At 46.0% G+C, this 24,233-nt stretch overlaps 1 long non-coding RNA gene across 1 annotated transcript in view; it reads right to left on the bottom strand.

Annotated features, from left to right (window-relative positions):
* Positions 1-23,922, bottom strand: part of LOC148685352 (uncharacterized) — a 38,201-nt gene extending 14,279 nt beyond the window's left edge. The window contains exon 1 of the long non-coding RNA XR_015950383.1: positions 23,786-23,922. This is a non-coding gene — a long non-coding RNA (uncharacterized LOC148685352). The remainder of the gene's footprint in view (positions 1-23,785) is intronic.
* Positions 23,923-24,233: the final 311 nt, after the last annotated feature.

Genomic DNA, 24,233 nt, shown 5'->3' with positions numbered 1-24,233 from the left:
ACGAAATCACCATTAATAGGGGGACAGTCATGGATGGGCACACAACATTTTGAAACAATGACATGATGGGGTCTCTGTGTTAATTTTATTTTAAGCATTGCAGGGTGGGGTTTTCCACATTTTGCTTCAGCCTCATCATTAAGTGCTGGCACGGGGGGGGGGGGGTGGGACGGGGCGGGCAGAGGGAACCATTCTCAGCCTGAGAGCTGAATTCGCTTCTGGGCAACCTTCTCAGGACCACAAGCCACAAACATGAGACCGCAGGCAAAAGGTGATCAAGGCAATGAATGCAACTCTTCCCCATCGCCTACCACTGGACAGCCTGTTAACTGGCAATGTCAGGGATTGAATCTGGGACCTTCTGGGGCCTTTTGTAGGCAAGGCAGGTGCACCAAGCTGCCAAGGATCCAGCCCAGCACAAAGGACAGAGCCCTGCACACGGCTAAAAATGCCTGACTCAAGTGTGGCAGAACAAACTGTGAGTGGCATGAGTGTTGCTTGTTTCAGCCAAAGCATACCAGAGCACAGTTCCGGCACCTTTCAGGTGGACATCATTACGGGCCAGCTCTGCCCCTCCCCACCTGCTTCTTGCCTTTACATACTTCTAAGAAGCCCAAAACGAACATTTCAAGTCAAAATGGAAACTGGCCAGCTTGTGCAAGTCTACACTTTTTTTAGATCTATGACTCCACCTAACTCCTAGCTGCTCCTAGCCACAATTGGTCAAACTATGGGGCGAAACCAATTTGTATTTCCTTTTCCTCAATCCGTCTCCTTTGTAGTAGTGGCGGGCTTTAAGCTTTCCATCCAGGCCTCTACCATTGCACACACACACACACACACACACACACACACACACACACACACACACATACATTTGCATGAGGTCCCTTCCGAGCTGCCCTAGCCATTCACCTGAATCTAAAAGAGCAAGGAATTTATTCGAACTGCACCAGAACCAGCAGTGGCCCCCAAACCATCTAGGGAGACAGCTTGCCATAGTTTTTAGCACCTCCGTGGGCAGTGAACATGGCTGTTGTCAAGCCGGCCTCTGTTCTGGACTCCCCTAAGTTGCTTCCCACTATCCCAGCCTAGCTCCTCACAAATGAGATTGTGTGTTGGACCCCATGTTGTTTCCATCCCAATCACTCTGCTATCTTCAAAACCAGTCAAAACTCCAGCCAGCTTCGGAATCTGCTTCCTCCTCTACAGCACACTGCATAATATCAAGATCTCAGTGGGGTTATTTGATAAGAAGGATTTTCTCCCTGCTCATTCACATCCTGGCCTCAGCTGAAGCCTCTCCCAGGGCATCCCACCTTCATTCTGATAAGGTGTGCTGCTAATTGAATTACAACCAAATGCAGCCCCGTTACAATTAAAAGGCAATTACATGGGCAAATTGGCACTTAATTTAGGTGCAACAAACAAACATCTTTTATCAAAAATGGCATTTCATAGTATGCCGTTTCCAGCTTGCCTGAGAAACACTCCATCTTCTTTGGGTTATATTTAACAGGGGACCCTAGGGTAGCTTTGCATACAAAATATTCAGCTGCATTTCCAGTCAGTTGCAAAAGGGGAGGGGAGCCATGGTTTGGGTAAACAAGACACTTCAACAATAATTGCAAGCAAGTAATTTGGATACGGATTCTGGAAAACATGAGCAATGTGTGTAATATGAAAAATAGGCTGTTTACATCGTCATTTTTGTGTGTGTGTGAAAATGCTTCCATTTGGAAAGGGGGGTGAGAGTACCATTTGAACAAGGGAGTAGCAAATGCCATAATATTGAAATACTGAACACATTAAAACATAAATCCAACGTGAATGTGAATTGGCTCTGTTCAAATGCGGATGAATTCTAAAGCACCAAAGACTTTGCTTAAGTGGGAGGGCTTGATGTTACAGCTAGTTCGGGAAATGCCTTTTTCTGGATGGAATCCCATTTTCCCCTAAGGACTACGTTCCTAGTTTGTAGGTATTCTTAGATAGAGATTGACAGATCTGTCAGTTTTTGTTTCTCTCAGGTTTTAAATCTAGCCCCATTTCTGCATCTTTGCAAACTTTTATTTTAAAGTCCTTTCCTTATGAACATGTGTATGCATTTCTTGTGTACATTTCTCCTGATGCATGAATTCTGAGAATGTATTTTGTTCTCTTTTTTCACCCCTAATATGCACATGCACTCTTTCCCTGTGTATGCTCTTTTGCATACATTTTTGGGTTGGTGAAGTGCAGATTTCATTTCCGCTTCTATATTGATTTGGGAAATGTGAATTTGCATTAAGATGCAAACTGAACAAATGTCTTCCCCATCCCTATGTGCGGGTGAAACATTGAGAGTACTCTTGCACTCAGATTCTGCTTGCAGGCTTTCCATAGGCATCTGGCTGGGCACTCTGAGAACAGCTTTGCTGGACTCTGAGAACAGCTTTGCTGGACTTTGATGGGCCTTTGGTCTGATCCAACAGCAGTCAAATGGGACCCACAGCCTGATTTTACTTAGACCTCTGGGTTCGTCCCCACCTATCCAGCAGGAAGCAGCTGAGAGAGAAAAGGGGCTTTAATGTTGTGCAAAGTGTAAACTGCAGGCTCCTTCCTCTGCTAGAAGATCAAAGCTGTGGAAGAAACAACTCAGGAAAGAGAGAGAGACTTTACTTTTTGGCAAGTACGCAAAAGCAGGAGCATGCCGTTTCCAGGATGCCGCTGCATTTTGAAGTTGGACGTTTTGAACAGCTGTAAGGCAGGGCTTGCAGCTCAGCTGTGCATTGATTTGCATTCTTCTGCTTGAATTGCTAAGTTCTTTTTGCCTTTTGCACAGTCAGGGCAGATAAAGAGCACTGGAGAGCTTTGTCCCCACTTCCACAAACTTTATTGTAAATAAAGTCTGTGGAGAAAATGGAAAGTGAAACCTTAAATCTGTGAAACCTGCACTTCTGCAAGGGTCATATAATGTCCGTTCTGTCAGTCTTCCAGTGTGGCAGCACTTACTCTTTGGAGTTCCCTGCAAGTGCCCCTCTCTATACTGTTTTAGATGCCTGCTAAAATTTATTTTATTTCAGCAAGCCTGTCCAATCACATACTTTAGTTGTGCATACAAGTTTGGAATATTTGCTGGTTATATTTATGTAGAAGTAATAATTGTGTTGTTGTAGTAGTAGTTGTTTAAATTTGTATACCGCCCTTCATCCGTAGAGCTCAGGGTGGTTCGCAACATAAAATGACAAAATGAAAACACACATAATAAATACACAATAAATTTAAGAATCTACCTGAAACCACATGTGGACTCAGAGCCTCTTCAGGAACCAACTGCGGCTGGACCTTTGGGCTGAATTCCAGTGTCCTTTGGCCCAGGATGCCCCACCAAAGTCCGCCCAAAGAGCAGCAGACAAACAGACCCGGTATCAGCATCTCAGCTGACTGGCTTTTGGTCATTGCAATATCCTTTCTTCTTATTTTCTTTACTTTTATATTCGGGGGCTGGCCAGCCAGTTTACAGATGCTCATTTCATCATTTCACTTTTAAAACTATAAGTATTATCCTTTTCTAACAGGAAATGGTGCTTATTCCAGAAAAAATGTTTTGATCACCAGAGCTTCAGGAACAACCTCTAGTTTTATGGCTGCAGTTTTGGTAGTTATGGCAGTGCTATGACTCAAGCAAGTTTAAACTGTGAAAGTGCCCATGCTCAGATCATTTTCTTACTTTATTTTTGACAATGAGTTTGGCAGACTGTAGGTTTCCTCCTGGTTCTAACATAGTGAGAATGCAGAAGTAGCTGTAAAGCTACTTTGGGGGGATTGTGTCAGGGGAGCAGGGAAATGTAGATTGTGTGCTTCACAACTGAAATAATACAGATGGCTGCCTAGCATAGGGAATATGTGGCCTTCCAGGTTTTTCCCCTATTATAACTCCCATCATCCCTCATGGCTGACCATACTGGCTGGGACTGGTGGGAGTTGGGGTCCAAAAACATCTGGAGGCCAGCAGTTCCACATCTGTGCTCTGATATTACTTAACTACACCACTGTCAGGCCACGTAGAGAATAGCAATATGTATCAATAGGCTCTGTGGCTGGCAGGCAGACATATAAAGGTTCAGGGCTGGCCAGAACTGGTATAAAAGCTTCAAACAGCCTGCCACACTTCCATCTCCATCTTTCAGTTCTCCTAACCTCTTCTTGTTCTGGGCCTAGATTTGAGTACACTTGTCCATGGGCAACTTGTCTCAACTTGAGAAAAGTTTGGCATTTTTTTTAATAGTCCATATAGTCATGGTTTTTAACTGCTAGTCATCAATACCTCATTAACAGCTTACAAAGGACAACGAGCCATATAAAAAGGATGCATAGAATCCAACGACATACAGTTTGAGAATGTGTTTTGTTAAATAAATGTTCTGTATGACCACAAACAAACAAAGGAAATGAAACTCTGCAAGGGTTGCAGGATCTGAAATGGGGTATTCTTTTTCTTAGAATGTGGCAATTAACCAGAAATTACACTCATGAATTTGCAACAACTCATTCTCTCCGGCTCAGCTGAAGGCCTGATCTTCAAAGCTACTCTCACTTCAAAGTCAAAACTTCCACAAAAGACATCTCCATGATGAATCATTCAATGGTCCCGTCCCCCACCACCACCACTGCCGCCGCCGTCTTGCTACTACCCATATGTGGCTGTAATATTTGTCAGACCAAATATTTCAGGCAGAATCTCAGCATGCAAAAATCAATTGTCTTCCTTCTCTTCTTCCATTTGTTTGAGCAAGGGGGGGGGGGTCACCTGCTCCCACTGTCCTTGGTGCTGAACAGGTTCCTTATCTTCTGCATTGGTCACCCACTCTCCACTGTCCTTGGTGCTGAACTGCCTGCTGCTTTGGCACGCAGGAGGCTGTTCCATCCGGAGATGGACAGGTTCTCATGCCCTGCCTTATGCAACAAAGATTCTGCCAATCATGCAAATGAGGACAATTCTGGATGCATAGCTGGTATTCCAAGCTGGAGGACGGCCTCCCCTTCCCTAGAGGGCAACCTAATCAGACCAGCAGCTGTGTATTGGCCTCACGGGCAATATTTGTTCCACACTCTTGGCACCTCACCCCATTTGCATGTATTCAGATGGTTATTTTCTTTCCCCAATGAAAAAGGCAGGGGGGGGGAAGGCTAAGGGAGGAGTTTTGGTTTGTTCCTGCTCTGGAACCAGAATAGGAAGAAGTTGATCAAGTTGATAGAATATCAAGTGTTCAATATTCTTTTTCTTTTAAGGGGAGCTTGAAATCACATCAGTGGGTGACATTTCCAAACAGCAGGTGTGAAAAGAAAGGAAGAGGCAATAATCAGAGACTAAACTTTAGCCCTTGCCAGATAGTTTTGACTATAGCCAACAGCCCCAGCCAGAGATTCTGTAGCTGATGGGAGCTGTAGTTCAAAATGTCTGGAGAGCACCAGATTAACCACACAAGAACCTGGGTGCATCTAGCCCAGCATCCTGTTCTCACAGTGGCCAACCAGATGCCCCAATGGGAAGTTGGCAAGGAGGACCCAAGTGCAACAGTAACATTCTCCCCACTTGTGCTTCCCAGCAACTGGTGTCTGGAGGCATTTACTGCCCCCGATGTTGGAGGCTGCTCTAAGTAGTGTCTCTGCCTTTCCCTTTTCTGGGTGGACGACAGAAACACACTACCCAAGTATCCTCTTAGTTTTCCTACCTTGCTTTAGTCACTAAACTTGCCAGAGAAATGAAGAGGACACTCTGCAGGTGTGTTTGTGTCACCCTCACAAGTTTTTGAGGGGTGCCCATAGGGATGGGTGTGAATTCTACAACCCACCCACCCCCTCCCTGAGATCTGGTTTGGGATTTCATTTGCAGAAGTGGAAAATAATTAGGTGTTGATTTTGACTCATCAGTTGCTGTCCCAGAGGGTGCTTGGTGCCAAGATTGGCAGCCATGTGCTGTGCTGACCCAAATATGTTCTCAATCCCAATGCCAGAGCCAATGGATCGTGTGCACCCACTAGGTGCACTGGGGTCTTCCACCCCCACTGGTTCCCAGGTGGAACTTTCAATCCAGTGTTTTTTATCTTAGATATTTTATTGGGCTCTGACTTAATAGATAGCTATGGATTGGGTTGGACAGGTAGGATTTGATCTTCTTGATATTTTTGTGGGTCTTGAGAAGAAATGTCTTGGTGAAACAAACCAAGATCTATGGCAGTGTTTCCCAACCAGTGTGCCTCCAGATGTTTTGGGACTACAACTCCCATCATTCCTGACCACTGGTCTTGCTAGCTAGGGATGATGGGAGTTGTAGTCCCAAAACATCTGGAGGCACACTGGTTGGGAAACACTGATCTATGGCAACCACCCCCAACCTAGTGCACTCCAGATATTGTAGACTACATCTCCCATCAGCCCCAGGCAGCACAACCATGGTTCAGAACATCTGGAGGATGCCGGTTTGGGGTAGACTGGTCCATGTAGGCCAGGCTTCCTCAAACTCAGCCCTCCAGAGGTTTTTGGCCTACAACTCCCATGATCCCTAGCTAGCAGGACCAGTGGTCAGGGATGATGGGAATTGTAGTCTCAAAACATATGGAGGGGCGAGCCTGAGGAAGTCTGATGTAGGCCAACATTATTCTCCCAACAGTGAACAGTCACACTGGTCTCTGAGAGTCCTGCAAGCAGGGAGGTATGTCATGGCCATCCACAGTGTTGTGTCTGCACTTGTCATCTGACCTCCAAAGGCTACCATACTTCTGAAGGCCTGATCTAGCTCTCATCTATCCATTGACAAATTTACCCTGCATAGATGCATCATTTCCACCCCACCCCACCCCCTTTAAGCTATTTTACTGGCTGTCATTACAATCTCTGCTAGTGAATTCCATGCATTTCTTATGCAATTATAATAAAGTATTGTGACCTACCTGGAGCCCTTGAAATGGAGTTGGTGTATTATGCTGTGGGGTTTTTTTGGGTGAGATTCTTGGGATTTTAAAAAATGAAAATAAGTAAATAACATCCCAGCTTCTTATTCATAATCCAATTTTCCTTAATTCAATTCATCTGTTCTCAGCTTGAGTTTATGAAATTTGCTATCTGTTGAGTAATTTGCCTTCATTTGTACGACTCGATTAATTCATTTAACTTGTCTTCAAGGAAATGAAAGTTGAAAGCATCACAATCTGACTCACTCCCCTGTTGAAATTGGGATGGAAACCATCACGAAGCTCTCTCTAGAGGGCGAAAACAACAACCGCCTGCCTTTCTCTGTGGTGTTCCAAGAGCCCATTCCATGACAGCTTGAGGTGCCTTGGGAGGAAACATTTGAAGCTTAATGGGGAATTTTCATGGCCAGCTGCAGGGGCCGCCCAAGGAAGAAAATTCATTGACTTTTGAGGATAGTAGCTCAATTTTGTCAGCAGCGCCTGGGGGCATGTACAGCATTTGATCTATTTGACTGTGGGGCTGGTTCACACACACTCTCTACCTCTTTAGTCCTGACTTACACCTCTGGAGCCTGGTTTACACATGCAAGTTCATCACCATCCCTTGACGGCCATATATACTGATGATTATAGTCCACTATAATTCTGTGAGGCTTCCCCTAGCAGCCTTTTTCAGAACTGTGCTCAGTAAGCCTCATTTTAAAAGAAAGAAATGAAGAATGTCAGTTTATTCTAATCCAAATTACAAACATAATTTGGACTCTGATATCACTGGCAGGGCAGTGCGATGAGACCCTCACCAAGAGATCCCAGTCCTCCTTACCTGTCTGTTTCTGGGACTGCTATAGTTGTTGCAGTGGGGAGGAACAGAAGCCTGGCATCTGGAATGCTGCTATGGCAGTGTCACGGGCACCCTAGAAAACAATTGTCTCAGGGTGCCTGCCATCCTTCGTACATGGGCACTGGGTGCTCTGGGAACACACAGTGCTCTGGGAATGTTACATTTCCCAGTGTCACTGGTGCCTGAGATGCTGCCGTTGCAACTTTCAAGGTACCACTTTGAAAGCATCAGCCAGGGAAGAGCGCATAGAGGCTCATAGAAGGGGTCAGTAGAGGAATCGGTCCCCATTGTGCTCTCAGTGATGCAGCATTTCAGGTATCAGGAAGGGGAAACGAGAGAGCGAGAAATCTTCCTGCCTTGCAATGAGCTAGTTTAGGTGGATAGGTAGGTGAGAGGGTGGGAGTGAAGAGAATTTATCAAGCTCATTTTGCATTTGAAACAAAGAAACCCTGTTGGAGGCATGTGCAGGTGGACGGGGGGGAGGGGGGGGAGCTACCAGGTTCAGAATTCAGAGACACATTATGAGTGCACCAATTTCTTCTTCTTCTTTTCTAAACAAGGTGCTTCCAGGTTTTGGTGGCATCACTAATAAGCAAATGCAACATCACACCATTCATCCTGAGGTTACTCTGGAGAGCCTTTTACACCCCTCTAGAATTTGCTGAAGCCCCAAAAGAGAGCTACGATTTAAATTCCTCTCTCCTGCCTCCTTTTTCTTTCTGCCTTCCTACTCATTACTCATACTAAGTACAACAAAGCTAGCTTATTCTCTCCCCCCTCCCCTTCTAATTTCTAAGCTCCTAATGACTGTGTTATTAAGCTGGTGATAACCAGTTCAATTGTGCATGTCCTTTGATCGCGGTTCCCATCCCAAACACATAGCATCTCCTCTGGCAGAGATGGAGCCAGGAAGCCTATTAACACCTCCTTTCCGTCACCAGGATACCTTGGCCCTGTAATTAAAGGGGCTTGTTTTCTCAGATGAAAACAATGAGGTGTGATCGGAAGTGGGGAGCGGGGAAGATTTCAGTATGGAAAGCAAACTGAGAGAGGTCACAAATACGGCTTTGTACAATGCATCATTAACTTGGGAAATTCATTACCTTAAGAAAGTCAATGCGGTATAGTGGTTAGAGTATCAGACTAGAACCTGGGAGACCAGGGTTCAAAGCCACACTTGGCCATGAAGTTCAGTGGCCAGCATTGGGCCAGTCACTGCCTCTCATTCTAATCTACTTCGCAAGGTTGTTGTTGGGATTAAATGGGGAGGGGGAGAACCATGTACACCACCTGGCACTCATTGGAGAGAAAGGTAAGATATAAATGCAGTACTATAGATAGATGATAGATAGATAGATAGATGATAGATAGATAGATAGATAGATAGATAGATAGATAGATACCGTGTTTCTTATTATAAGACACGTCTTATATTTATTTTTTCCTCAAAAAAACACACTATGGCTTATTTTCAAGGGATGTCTTATTTTTTTCCTCCTCCTCCTGCCGCGGTCGGCATTGCTGCTGCGCCTATCACTATGTCTTATTTTCGGGGTATGGCTTATATTCCTTGAATGCTTAAAAATCCTGCTATGGCTTATTTTATGGGTATGTCTTAAAATATGAGAAACAGGGTAGATAGATAGATGAATGTGATAAATGCAATAAATAAAATAACTAATGGATGCCATGATAGATAGAAGCAGTACTGGTAACTTTTAAAAATGGATCAGACAAATTCAGCATAATGGCTGAAAGGAAACTCCCTGATCAGTTTCAGTATACTTCTGGATATCAGAAACTGGGGAACAAACAAAATTAGCAGGCTGTTTTCTTTGTGCCCCTTGAGCTTCTGGCGCACCACAATTGGAAACAGTGCTGGACCAAGTGCTTATCCACACTTGCCTTTCCTCTGCTCTTTCCAGGCACGGTGTGCAATTTAAAGTTCAATGTCTTATTTTGTTCCAGGTATTTCCCCACAAAAACCTGCTCTTTAAAGCTCAATCCGAGCAAACGTCTATCCATGAAAAAACCTCAAATGATGTTTGCTCTGATTCAACTTTAAAGAGCAAGTTTTTGCAGGGAAAGCGCAGGGCAAAAAAACTCAAAAATAAAACCCACCCAGACACAGAGCATTAAGGTGTGGGCCTCTTGCATGAGAGCACAGCCCCCCAAACAGGATGTCTCCAACAATGGATAGATATGCACCTGTTAGGATCTCTTACACACGAGTAGGACCCTTTTTGAGACACATGCCCGACTGGCATGTTCTCTCCCTCCAGCCCATCGTTCAGGAGCTTCAAAAGCTTTCTCCGGCCTGAACATCACAGCGACTGATGCCAAGAAACATCAGCATGCTTACGGATCTGCAGAGTTTGCGCAGTTGCGTAACAGAACTCAGCATTTTAGCTAATCTACTATTATTTACATATAAACACACACAGAGCACTGCAACATGGCTCCCTCTCTCTCTAGCATCAGACAGCAAACAGAAAGAACAAAGGACAGTAGTCCCACTTCAGGAACACAGTAAGACAAGCATCCTGTCTACGTCACTTCCCATTCCTGTGGAAAGTAAACACATATACAGCCATGTTATAGACAGCAATCCCATGAATGCAAACATGGGGAATGAATCTCCAACAGTGCCATGGAACCCATGGGTGGGTTATGCAGACTCCCTGGGCTCCACGGATAACCAATTGGGAATCATTGGTATACACAATAGTGAGGTAGATAGACCTATGGTCTGACTCAGTTATAAGGCAGCTTCCCATGTACCTTACCACTTGAACAAAGCAAAGAAGTTTGATCCTTATTCTGCTGTTTAAGTTCAGGATTAGACTGGCTTCACTGCTTAAAAGGTCAACATTTTACTAAGGCATATCCAGCCCTCATCTTCCCCATACCCCAAGGCAATTCTGGGCATCTGTTTTATGCTTTTTGCACAGAGATGTAGCGAGCAATTATCCTCCTTTTAAATCCACTGACTCCTCAGATGTGTCATTCTTCCTGAACAACATGTTGACATCATTACAGAATGAAATATTTTGCTCTTGTGCTGGGAGACGTTGCCCTGTATTTAAATCACCTTTTCATAAATATGGAGTGTTTCAGGTTCACTGAGTTGTCAGTTTTTGTCTTGGGATCAGGATTCTGTGGGGTTGTTGGTGCTTCAACCTAGGAGGTGTGCTTGATGCCATTATGAGATGCAGGGGGCCCCCAACACATGCAGTCATGCATACATGCATTGTTTCCGTTTATTTTCAGAAAGAATTTCAAGGAAAGAGACGATGGGAGTGATCGGCCCACGAAATATCAAATACTTTTATCCCAGCCTTCCCCCAGCTGGTTCCCTCCAGATGCTGCTGGAGCAGCTCCAGTCATCATGTATCAAAGATTATGGGATTTGTAGTCCAAAACATTTGAGGGCCCCAGGTTGGGGAAAGTCTGGCTTATCCTGTTACGAGGTTATGTCTGAACCCACACATGTGTTTGCCATGTGTAAAGACTCAATGTACGCTACTCAGTGGAACTTTTGTGTGGAGTCAGGATGTCTGTCTGTTTAAAATGCATGCATACCTTTAACACTTATGCATGATTTTTTTAAAAATTATCACATCTGAAAATAGAAAAAAAAATTGGTTTTTTGCCTGGAAATTGAAGATATATAGTGTCTGGGTGCTGCTTTAGACAGCAAGGCTACAAATATCCAGGCAGCAAATAATAATTTATCCCATACGCACAGCACAACACTACTGTAAAAAAGTCCCTAATGACCCAAAAGCCTAGAGATTGAATGTAGCAATGTAGCATTACTCGTGCTAAAGGAAATAAAAAGAGGGGACGGGTATACCTGATCATGGGGCAAGCAGAGTGCAAGCCCAGGGATTTGAGATTTGTGCCTTCTGCAAGGGTTAAGCTCTCCTCTTCAAAGACAACATTGTTTCTCACCTGTTCTTTAGGTCTGTGGTCCAGTGAAGTATAAGTTTTATCCTTGAGATAACTGAGGAACAATTATTGTTGGAGCTGTGAACTAATAATTGAAAACCTGGAGTTTAAGTATTCTTTGACTCTAATTTCTATGGAGAAGGGAGGGGGCTTGCTTAGTGAGTGAATAACCTGACATCAAGTTCTTTGAACTATTTGTTCCATATCATTTACTATTGTGTTTTTGTGAATGTTTTATCCCTGTAATTCCTGAATCATAATTTTACCTTAAGAGATATCTGTGGTCTGTTTGGAGTCCGATTCCTGCTTACAGGAAGTTGATAAACAGTCAACAGCCCTCCTTGAAAAATACAAGGATTAGTGCTCTGATCTTTTCTACAACTGTTAGGGTCATGAGCTTGTACCAGGGTCACAGATAGTTAATAAGGGGTATATTTCATATTAAAGTCAGGCCAGCTGTTCAAATACCATGATCCATAGAAATAAACTATGTAAAAAGTTGAGATTAGCACCTCATTGTTACAATCTCTTTTGACAATATTGGTCCAGCCAAGGTAACTATGAGATGAAGCACATGGTCAGCAGACTCCAATTGTACAATTTTAGATATGTATGCATGTATGCATGTATTAAAATCTGCCTATAGGACATCAGGGAACAGGTGCTTTAATACAAGGGTGCATTTAAAACAGGCTTCCTCAACCTCGGCCCTCCAGATGTTTTTGGCCTACAACTCCCATGATCCCTAGCTAGCAGGACCAGTAGTCAGGGATGATGGGAATTGTAGTCTCAAAACATCTGGAGGGCTGAGGTTGAGGAAGCCTGGTTTAAACAGCTGCTCTCTATTTTGTGGTCCTCAGTTCTATACCCTGCGTTCAAATGCAGCCAGTTTTAATAGGCTATGCTGCATTTCTCTCCTGCCCATTTCAACAGGACTGGCTCACGTTTCCAGGGGCCACATGCAAGTGGTGGAAGTGGCCCCCCACCCCCCTTGGGTGTGTGCATGCACACTGCAGATGATGCACAGAGGCAGATGCACAGCCCCCTTTCCCCAGCAGATCAGCTGTGGTCAGCGCTCTCTCTCCACTCCACAAAGGAGTGGTTTGATTATCAGGGAGGGTTCTGCATTCTGCCCACCTCAGTGTTGCATCCACTTTTTTTGCCACCATTGCCAAATTGCTTGGTGGGGAGGGGGCAGATCAGGCCCTGAAACCAGGGATTAGCCAGACCATACAATGGTTTTCTGCAACACCATATCCCATTCTTCCACACAACAACCTGCAGCAAAGTTTTCTTAGCCACCTTGAGGGTGTCGACAATGGAAAGGTGGGATACAAATCTAATAAATAAATAAATATATATATAAGCAGATCATATTTCTGGGAAGGCCCGTGGAGCACATGCCTTGAATTCAGAAGCTGCTCAGTTCAGTTCTCAGCATCTCCACATTGCGCTGTGAATGCCCCACTCTGAAACATTAGAGTCACTGCCAGTTGGTGTAGGCAGCACTGAGCTATATGGACCAGTGCTCTGGCTGTATAAGGCAGCTTCCTGTCTTTGAACTGCCCTTTCCTCCATGATTCGCCATTCTGTTTTCCTCCTACCCCACACATTCTTCCATCTTCCATCATGCTGATTTCCATTGTTCTGCGCCACCCCTGACTACGCTGCATACCGTCATTGTACATGCCACAGCACTGCACAGCCTCCTGCCACACTGAATACTTTTTATTCTGCATTGCACCAGCCTGCACTGCACTACAGTGCATGCCACATGGCTCTGACTTCTATTATTTGGCATCTCACACTGCACTGCACCTGTCGGGCTCTGCATTGCACCACATCCTGCTGCACTGCATCTCACTGCACTGCACGCTCTTGCATCATTCTGCACTGAACTCCAGCAGCACTAGGCCACATCCCATAACATTGCACCCCATTAGCTGCCACTGACACAGATGTCCTTGCAGTTATTTCCTTCTCCTTTGCAGTGCCTCGCCGTGCGTCAGTTTCATTCCTTTGCAGCACTCTTGTTGAAGTTTAAGACGCGGACCACAAATGAGCAAAGGTTAAGGAGGGTTAAGGAGCGGCAGAGGCTGCCTTTCTCCTCCTCTTGTCTTTCCGTGTGCCAAAGAGGAAGGGAAGGATGTGTCCGAGTGGCACTCCCTCCCCTCTCTCTCTTGATGTTTGCATTAACCTGGCTGTCACCAGCTGCTGGCAGTGTGCCGCAGTCATTAGCTTCCCCAGTTTGGCAGGAGTTGCCTGGACTCTTTGTAGAAATAATTCCAGCTTGTTAAATTCGCAAGGAAGGTTTGGGTATTATTATTGACTAGTGTGCGGTGCCCCTTGCAGGCTCTGAACTTATCAACAGCTTCTCATTTCCTGTTCCTGCCACCCCCACCTGTACAATGATGGGCTTCCACATCCATTTATTCTGCCACCTCTGGCCCATGATCTTCCCACGATGTCACCCTGGGGCCTTCGATGGCAATGCAGACGGGTTCGTTGTGGTTCCATTGAAATAGACAGGCACCAGTGTGCCTTTGCCCTTAGGGGCTCAGACCGTTTGCAAAGGCTTCATGCTAATAGGGTTTGATCCCCACTCCTGACAGGCCCAGCCGATACAATGAGGCTCTCAGGCCCACTGGGTGGTTGGGGAGGTGGCGGGAGGAGAATGGTGGGGTGGTGAAAGGAGATGACAGAGGTGTAGCAGAACAGAGACTGACAACTCTTTCCCTGGAGCATAGGAGCTTGCCTCAACCACTCGCCTCTTAGGCCAAGGAGAGAAAGAGAGCTGGCATTAAAGGCTCATAATTAAAACCCTCCTGTCAGGGTATTAATACCTAAACACAACTGGCGCATACATTAGCTGAGATCCCGCGGGGGTTGTTGTGCCACTTTTATTTGATAAGTCTAATTAATTTATTTCTCCTCGCACACCGAACGCAGCTTTCCGGCAACGCTTTCCGGCATCTCAACAGCTATCCATTGCTTTAACTGGGAGGCAGTCTCATTGAAAACTGTGAGGCTTAACTCTGAGTAGGCAAGTGCAGAATTGCAGTGTAAAAAGGCCCCTTCTAAGTTAGACTAGCTTGGGGAGAACCAGGAATATAGATTTGGGCTTGAGGAGGCTGTGAGCTCAGTTCTGGTTCTGGAAACAAATTTCTGGGGTTGAGTTTGTGAGTATGTTGTTCTTGGCTGTGGATGGTGGACATTTGGGTTCTAGTAAGAAAAAAATGGGGGGCAGATCCATACCATACATTTAAAGCATATGACTCCCCCCCCCCAAAAAAATGGGAGAATTTGTAGTTTGTTAAGGGCATGTGGAATTGTATGTCTTTGAGGGGAAACTTCAGTTCCCAGGATTCTGTGGGGAAGATCGTGTGCTTTAGATGTGTGTAGGATGCAGTTTTAAATCCAAAACTCCCAAACTGTGTGCCACAAGAAGGCCTGAAGCCATGTTAGATGTTGGTTGGGGCACTGAAGCTGGGTGCCCCACTCTCTCTGTCAATATATGGGCAGCGGCATCAATCTTGAGAGGATGCACAAGGATTCTCTGGCACAGCTATGACTCCCATCTAGAAGGGCATCCCAGAAGCATCACCACTGTGCAAGCACAGTTCCAACCTTGTCCAGGCAGAGAGGAGGGTCACATACAGTACCTGAATGAAAGATATTCCACAGTTCCATTGACAATTGTTCTTGGGAAATGATAAGAGAATGTATTGAGTCTCCAGTTTTAATCCAGAAAAATAAATCCAATGTGCTCGCATACCGTAAGTTTGGGAAATGCAGAGGCTGATCGTGATCAATGAAGGTTGGTGCCCATTGGGACTGGTAGGGCAGAAGGCAGGGAGGCCAACAGTAGCCAGAGCCAAACCCAGAGCCAACTCATTCTGGTTTTATCTCCATCCTTTGCTCTTCTGAGTTCTACAAGGGCATCACTAAGGAGCAGGGTGCCGACTTGCCCCCCACATTGAGGGAGCCCGGCGTCACATGACCCCCACACCCCCACCCCTGCCCAGTGCGCCAGTGCTCTCCCGTCGTGGCAGGAAGTGCAGAGGGTGAAAACCACCCTCCACACCTCCACACCTCTCTCCCCCACCCAGCAGGCCAGCGCTCGCCCAGGGGCGGCAGGAGATAGTGGCCCCCTCAATACTGAAGCCTCTGCCGCCCCTATAGTTGGTGCCCTTGCTAAGGAGGAGAAAGGGAGCTGATAGCTAGTGACAGCTAGTTGTACATAAAGAGCTTGGTAGATGGGGGCAAGCTGAGGGCAGGCTGAGCTTGGTGGCACAGTGCTCCATCTGCCCTAATGAACCAGCCTCCAGTGATTAGTTACGTCTCCTTGTCTTCCAGGGTTAAGAGCATCTCTCCACTGTCTGCATCTTCCACCCCGATCTTTTCCCCCTTATGGGCTTCTAACCTGGAACCAGCAAGACCCCTTAAGCATGTCTGTCTCTCTCACACACATGCACAGCCCTTCTCTCCTGTATGATAAGCTCATCGGCTCCGCTTCTGCCTGCCTATAAATTGTTGCTGGGCCGCGCCTTGGCTTTCCCGTTATCCCAGACAATAAGTCGAGACACCATCAATCCTCTCTTATGAACCTCGCAGCAGTCCCTTTTATTTCCCTCAAGATAAAACAAGGAGATTGCCTGCCCTGAACCACTAGATATTAAACAGGGCCCCCAGCCCAGGATCTCCAAGAGTTCATTTTGATTGCATTCTCCTTCTGCGTGGGGTGGCTAAACAAACCCGCCTCTCTGCGTGACAGGAAGCAAAATTATAGGAACACACCAGGGGAGAAGGAGAGCGAGAAGAAAACAGATGCAGGGCTGCTGATCTGCTGGAAGCACCAAGGATCACATTCTCTCTGATTAAGGGAGGACCAGAGGGAGTTTGGGATGTGTGGTGGAGAGTCCTGCCTTATTGCAAATGATCTTGGAAATAATCCTTCTACGGGGCTCTGGAGAGGGCAGCTGTACAGGTGGAAATGGCTGGATGTGTTTGACTTCAGGCTAACACGGATATGGAGGGGGGGTCCACAATTCTTCTACAGCCCTCCCCACATCTCAGACCTTTGGGACAGCAGAATCTGAGATGTAGGAGCAATTGTGCCCCCTGCCCTCAGTTTTCTGAATTGCAGGACCCTTAATAGAGCAGGTGTGTGCGATCCAAAAGTGCTCATTCATTTGTATGGAACGGGGGCAAGAGGACGCAATTTGGAAAAACATGTTTGGAACTGCACTGTATGTGACTGTGGCTGCAAACACAAAACCGTATCCTTCAAGTCTAGATTAATTAATCCAGAATAATTGCTCGATGGAACAAGCCGTTTGTTTGCTTGCTTGCTTGCTTGCTTGCTTGCTTGTTTAGTGCTCTACCATAGCTGCCAAGTTTTCCCTTTTCTCACGAGGAAGTCTATTCAGCATAAGGGAAAATCCCTTAAAAAAAGGGATAACTTGGCAGCTATGTGCTCTACGTATGTGGATTTTTGTCTCAAAGACTCAGGGAAGCTTCCAAGGTTTCCTGGTATGTTGCATAAAACTTAACACCATAAAATGTCAAAATATTGATAGGTTCACAATATTCAGGTTCACAGCTTCACAAAACTAACCTCCCCCAGCCAGCAGTTCATTTCCCCACAAAATACTGCCTCTTCATTTTCATTTTCTTTTCATCCTTCCCTTTTCATAGAATCATAGTAGAGTTGGAAGGGACCCCGAGGGTTATCTAGTCTAACCCCCTGCAATGCAGGAATCCCAACTAAAGCATCCACAACAGATGGCCATTCAACCTCTGCTTAAAACCCTCCAAGGAAAGAGAGTCCACAACTTCCCAAGGGAAACTGTTCCAGCTCTTACTCCCAGAAAGTTCCTCCTTATGTTTGGCTGAATCTCCTTTCTCTGCTGCTTCTGTACATCCCTCCCAAAGGAGATACTGGTCTCACTTTCATCCATGATGAACACTGGGGTGGGGGCCCGGGGGCCCTCCTCATGGTACTGGATGCCAACTCCCATCAGCCTCAGACAGACTGGGAACTGAAGTCCCCACGTCTGCTATATATAACAGAAACCTGAAAATGTAGAAACGTCTTTAAGCCATCAGCCACCAACTTTTGGGGGCAAATGGCACATTTGGAATTTTGATGAAATGCCATGGGTACCAGTCACAAAATGATTGCTGTGAGTGGTGGTGGCGCAACACAAAATGGGTGCCGTATCTAAAATAACAGAAAATGGGGACAGGACTGCAGAATGGCGTAGGCATGCCATCCTTCTTCAGCCCCTCAGTCATGAGGGAAGAGGCACCTACATCCGCCACAGCAGCCTTTGCCCTCCTCTCCTCTGGAGGGAAGGCCTCCAATCCTGGCACGCAATGAATTGTGAGCGTGCAGAAGAGGTTGAGCTAGTGCAGATGGGATATGAGCAGGAAGAATACACAATGCACTGTGCGTTTTCAAGTGGTTGAGACCTTTTGCAGGTAGCACCAGAGGTAAAACTCGTGCCCATCTAAACATACCCCTAAATGGGACTTTGATCTATAGGGCAAAGCTGGTGATTTGACCCCCGTGGCTTCCCTGCAACAACTTTTGCAGTTTCATAGAGGTACTGAGAATTCTCCGGAAGAGACCCTGAGAGGAACGACAGCTCCTGGGGTTCCTTTGTGGAGAACGGTGAATGTTAAACCGGTTTGAAACAAGTTTAATTGTGTAATTCCGGAAACCAAATTCTGCAGCGTGAGTGCGCGCACACACTCCTTGTTCTCGCAGAGCCCCCCGTGAGTTAGCTCAGCTCTTCATCCAGGTTTTTGAGGCCAGCTCTGTTTGTCCATGGGCAGGGCTGCACTCCTGGGTTAGGCTGGGGGACATTTTGCCTTTCATCCGCCCAAGGTATCCCGCTGGAGTGCCTTGTTAATCCCCCCCACGTGCCTGAAAGGCCAGGCGATATGTCTGGGCAAATTAGCATGAGTCCTCTCTTCTCGGCTGGGTTAATGCTTGCCTTTTGTTTTAACGCTGGCTTTCTGGCTATAAATATGCATTAGGCTTGGACGAGGAAGCCCCTTCCTTTCCCTCAGCCCCCTTCTCAAGGGAGATCTGCCTTGGCTTTGATAGAGAGCGGCATGCACAAGATGCTCACTCAGAATGGGGAACGAGATGAGCCTCCCTTTGATCTCCATGTCCTTGGCAAAGGCAAAGCGAAGATGGACTCAGAATCAGCAAGCGGTTAACGTGTACCACTCTCAAATGAGGACAAAGACAGGCAGAGGGGGGTGGGCTCTGATTCACCACTGAGCCCGCCTGGTTCCACGGCTCTCTTTCCTTTACCACTACAGGTTTCCCTGGTGGTGTTCCCATTCCCTCTTTTCGCAGCCATACTGCAGCAATGGTGCCATCTGGTGACAGTCAGAGAAATAGCAGCCCTGTGCACCTAGATGCACTTTGCTGCTGTTCAGTTACTTCTAACGCTGTCAACGTACATTTCCTGTGGCAGCACTAATCTCCCTGTCAGAAGAACAGGAGGATCAATATTTCCCTTCTCTGTCTTTGAAATGTATATTCAAACTTACATTTTAACAGAGGTGGTTGCAGGGCTTTATTTAAACATCACTCTTGGAAAATACAAAGGTGTTGTTGCTGCTGCTGCTGCTGCTGCTGCTGTTTACGATTTTGTACCTGTTCCTTTGCTTTCCTTTGGACTACATCAGTGAGGTGGGGGTGGGGCTTGTCATCTGGTTAGCCCAAGACCTTCATACACACTGCCCAGGCTTGCTAATGCAGCAGTTCGACTTGACCCCTTGGAGGTGCCCTTAATGTCAAAATAGGTTTCTAAGTGGTTTACAAGTATAAAAACCTATTACACAAGCATTAAAATATAAGCATCCAGAATTAAAATACACACTAAAACAAAGTCATTGAAATATAAACACCCATAAACAAAAACCACAATCTCATTAAAACAAGACAGTTTGCCTTCATAAACAGGCACATCCTTAAAAGCTGGCAGAATGCCACTACTGAAGGGTGCCTCTCATATTTCAGCAGAAGGTGCAGCCCAGAACCCCAGTGCCACCAGTGAGCAACCCCCTTGTAAAGAGGAGAGTGCCTCTGAGCATGTACAGAGCCCATTTCCCTTACTACCCCTGCACCATCCCCCACACATCTATGGTGGGGCTTCCAGCTATGAGCCTGCTCTCCTCAATATCTGACTGGTAGTTGTTTCGGATAAATTAATCTGGTATAAAAAGGCTCTGATCACGTGTAAATGACATCCTGCTCCAAATCTTTTGCTGAGGCTTCAGCCACAGCCAGTTTAACACTTCTAATGAACATTATAATTTTTCTTCCTTGACATGGATGTCACCATAAAGATGAGGCTTCAGTCCCCAATTGCTCTAGTTACCTCTGAGCAGAAAGACAGGTGGATATAAAAAGCATATTTATATAGGGGTGTTTCGTACGTATGGCATTGTGGAGGGGTGGGAGAGGGAGCAGGCTGGAGGGTGAGTGTGAACGAAAAGAGATTGGAAGAGAGGGAATGAACCACATGTAGATTTATTTTTATGCCACACCAGCAGGGAAATAAAGGCATCAATAAATTATATTATTTCTCCAGCCGCTCTGCTAACATGTACAAGACGTCTGGTGCTGACAGCAGGCGCCAAATTGAATGACAAACTCCATTTCCAGGTGCATTTCACAGGGATACCCAGAATCATAGAATCATAGAGTTGGAAGAGACCACAAGGGCCATCCAGTCCAACCCCCTGCCAAGCAGGAAACACCATCAAAGCATTCTTGACATATGGCTGTCAAGCCTCTGCTTAAAGACCTCCAAAGAAGGAGACTCCACCACACTCCTTGGTAGCAAATTCCACTGCCGAACAGCTCTTACTGTCAGGAAGTTCTTCCTAATGTTTAGGTGGAATCTTCTTTCTTGAAGTTTGAATCCATTGCTCCTTGTCCGCTTCTCTGGAGCAGCAGAAAACAATCTTTGGGGAAATCAAGAATGGGGAAATCAAGACTGGACGGGGGTAGGGACAGAGCTGATGAAGGTTGATGTTTCATGCTGCCGGACCTTCCTCCCCCATTCCCAGCTGGCTTAGCACCCCTTGACTTTCTTTTGCTGCTCCATAGGCAGTTGCCGACTTTTGTTCTGGTTCTGCTCCTGTGCTTTTAACGGCAGCCCAGCCTGCAAGAACAACTTAACAGGCACCTGTATCCTGGCATGGAGCTCCAGTGATTGTGGTGGGACGGGAACACACTGAGTCGCTCCCTGAGTCTTCAGACCCCCCACTGAACCAGTCTTGTGGCTGCTTTATTAAGCATAGAGATTCATGGGGAGCTCCATGTAGCAACGGCTTTGCAAACTTAATGTGCAAGGTGGAGCAGATTTGTCACAGCCTGCAGAAAGCGAGGGGTTCGTGTCCTCTAAGAGACCAATGCTGGAAATTAAGCAAGTTAAATTAAACATGGCAACGGTAAAGAGAAGTCATTGGCGCTAGTCAACCAGCCTTTTGGCTGTCTCCACACAGAGGTGCCTGGGACAATTGCCCCATGCATGTAACAAAATGAGCAGGTTTCATGATCCATTGCTGCCTTCTGTAGCTGTGTATGCACTCTATTTTAAAAGCACATTCCTTCCTTCAAATAGTTCTAGGCACAATAGTTTCTCACACACATAGAGTTACAATTCCCAGCAAACTACAGTGCCCAGAATTATTTGACAGAAAAGACTATGCTTTGGGTGTGCTTTAAAGAGTACAGTGGTACCTCGGGTTACAGACGCTCATAGCTGCCAAGTTTTCCCTTTTCTCGCGAGGAAGCCTATTCAGCATAAGGGAAAATCCCTTTTAAAAAGGGATAACTTGGCAGCTATGCAGACGCTTCAGGTTACAGACGCTTCAGGTTACAGACTCCGCTAACCCAGAAATAGTGCCTCAGGTTAAGAACTTTGCTTCAGTATGAGAACAGAAATCGCATGACAGCACGGCGGCAATGGGAGGCCCCATTAGCTAAAGTGGCACCTCAGGTTAAGAACAGTTTCAGGTTAAGAACGGACCTCCAGAACGAATTAAGTTCTTAACCCGAGGTACCACTGTACAGTACTACTGATCCTAAGCAGTTTCATGTAGGACTTTGTCAGAGCTGAAAGGAGCTCCATCTTTGAGTGCTTTGTTCAGAGTTCATTGCGCGAGGAATAAGAAATGATTTGCTTCTTAGAGTGATCCCTGATTGGCTAGGATAATCTTTGGGACCCATGTAGGAATCATTTTTCTTGCTCTAATAGGCTTCCTTTGACCTTACAAATTCCAACACAATACTGTTGGAAATTTGATTGTCCGCATAGTGTTATGATAGTGCGTGGTTCCTATTTGGCTGGGGTCAATCACAGAGAGATGGAGAAAATAAACTGTACTGAAGTAGCTTCAGATGGGAAAGAGCTAAGGGAATGTGGCTGTAAACAATAAGAATTATCTTTACAACACAAAAAGTAGGCTGGAAGGCTTTGGAGTGTTGAGTGCCCCTCCTCACAACTTCTGAGGTGAAAACTGACCTGAAGAATAGTTGGTCTTGCACTTCTTCTAAGGGGCTAGAAAATCCACAGGCAAGGAGATGCACACCACAGATGTTCTTCAAGTTAATTACTCCCGACTAGGTGAGCTCTCACAAATGTTACAGGCCAGTGAAGATGAAGCTAGCAAGCTTTGCTTGCCATGCACGAGTGCACCTGGCAGTGGGAATTCTGGTGGAAAGGAACCAAACAGGATTCCACGTCCCACCTTGGACCTTGGCAACATATGGTGCAATTAGAACGGAGTTAGGGGCTCTTCTGTTTCAGTGAGCAGGGAAAGAGAGAATCTTTGTGAGGGAATGGATTTCTGAAGCTGGAGGGTAATTGGACACCCTTACCTTTGCACACACGCTTCTTTTGATTCATAATAGAAGCCAGTGGGAGGGGCAGGCTAAGGTAGCATCGGCATAGTCCTGCAGGCCTTCCCAATCTGGTTCTCTCCAGCTGTTTTGGACTATGATTCCCATCAGCCCCAGTCAACACAAATGGGAATGGCAGTCTAAAACAATTAGACGACACTAGGTTGATGAAGGCTGTATTGCTATAGCAGAAACTTTTTTAAAAAAGAAAGAAAGCCTACTTCATCAGGGAATTCACTTGCAGAAGACTGTACCCTTGCAAATGTGAACAAGAGAACATGGAAATGTGCTTAGCATTTTGGTGTCCTAGGAGCGTGGGTTTTCTGATTACCAGCTGTTAGCTTCATTTTAGCATTAAATTTGAGATACCTTCATTATAAAATTTAGATTAGCAAATGTGGTCCAGAGTAGAGCTCGTGTTGGAACTTCAATGCTCAGCAGAGACATCTCTGTGTCACATCCTGTGAATACTGTTGCACAACACCCCAATCTCTGAGCAGTGTGGGATTCCAGACACTTATCCAGGGTTTGGCTTCCTCAGAATGAGGAACAGCAGCTACTGTGGTGTTTTCATGATATATGGTTTATTTGCATGCATATACAACCTGAGTCTACAATGGAGGGGCTCACAGCATTAACACCCCAAGACCTTGCTTCTCTCATAGCCCCAGCCTTGGATTCCAACAGAAATCAAACATGCCTCTCTTTATCAGGCCATTGCCTGCCTCCTGCTTCCAGCTTCTAGGTCTCACACACAACACAACTCTGGCTTTTGTCCTTCTAACTAATAGCCAGTTGTAGGAGGGAGACCCAGCCATTTGTTCTCTGGCACACAGCCACTTCCTTTGTTGCCTTAGTGTCTGTTTTGGACAGACAGTAACACATCTGCACACACACATGCACACACCATCATACCTTGGTGTCCTTTCATTCTGCTAAGCTGATAATGAGAGACATAAACCCCGTGATTGAGAGACAGAAGAACAGGCCAGATTCTCTGCTGCTCTGGCCCTCCAGACCTCTCTGTCTGACCTTTGGGACTCTCACCGCACCACACCACCTCCCCATCCAAAATCCTCCCCCTAGACCATGCCCCTCACCAACCTTATTTTGCTTTTATCCTGGAGTGTTTCTGCCTGACCAAAATGTGTCCTTGAACTCTGAGAGTACCTCTTGCTTGTCTGGAAGGAGGATAAGAGAAGGGCATGTGAGTTTGTGGAGAAACCAGCCTGCTGTACAAAGGTAAAAATCAATATTAATTTCCCTGCCCACTTTTGTCTCTGGCCCCACCCACCACTGGCATGTGGTCCCTGGAAGTTTGCCCAAACAGGAAAGCAGCCCTCTGTTTGAAAACGCCTCCAATACCCCAGGCTGTAGACTTCGTTTTCTCCCCCTTCGTTTTCTCCAGGTCACAGGCTGGCAAAAGGCAAGAAGGTGCTCTTATCATTTCTGAACGTGGTCTCTGCTACTGCAGGGAAGGGGCTGGATCTGCCCAGTTCAGCCAGAAATCTTAACAAGACAAGAGGCCTCCAGAGTGAAGTACCATCTTGGA

The sequence above is a fragment of the Zootoca vivipara genome, chromosome 6, assembly GCF_965207765.1.
Source record: "Zootoca vivipara chromosome 6, rZooViv2.hap1.1, whole genome shotgun sequence".
In the NCBI taxonomy this organism is placed as follows: Eukaryota; Metazoa; Chordata; class Lepidosauria; order Squamata; family Lacertidae; genus Zootoca; species Zootoca vivipara.
Note: the sequence above shows the minus strand (reverse complement) of the source record. Positions and strands in the feature narration are given on the sequence as shown.